Below are 450 nucleotides of genomic sequence, written 5' to 3'. Positions count from 1 at the left end.
TATATTTGATACAAACTATTAAATATGGGAATAACCTGGTATTTATTTTCACACTCTATGTTGTTGTTGTTATGTGCTGTCGAGTCGATTGCGACTCATAGCGACCCTATGTACAACAGCTCAAAACTGCTCTGTCCTGTGTCAATCTCACTGTCTCCAACACAGTCATCCCGATTGCCCCAGTCACCAAATCAATCCATCTCCCAGAGGGCCTTCCCTTCATGTGCCTGCCCTCCACCCTCCCAAGCATGATGTCCTTCTCCAAGGACAGGTTCCTCCTTACAACATGACCAAAGTATGTTAGACGAAGCCTCAGAATCCTTGCCTCCAAGGAGTAGCCCGGTTTCTTAGCAGTCCATGGTACCCTCAACACTCTTCTCCAACACCAAAGCTCAAAAGTATCAGTTCTCCTTCTATCCTCCCTGGTCATTTTCCAGCTCTCTGATGCAT

Source organism: Elephantulus edwardii, unplaced genomic scaffold (assembly GCF_000299155.1).
Source record: "Elephantulus edwardii isolate Elephantulus edwardi_28Jun2011 unplaced genomic scaffold, EleEdw1.0 scaffold00293, whole genome shotgun sequence".
In the NCBI taxonomy this organism is placed as follows: domain Eukaryota; kingdom Metazoa; phylum Chordata; class Mammalia; order Macroscelidea; family Macroscelididae; genus Elephantulus; species Elephantulus edwardii.
The sequence above is the reverse complement of the archived record's forward strand: the minus strand, read 5'-3'. Positions refer to the sequence as shown.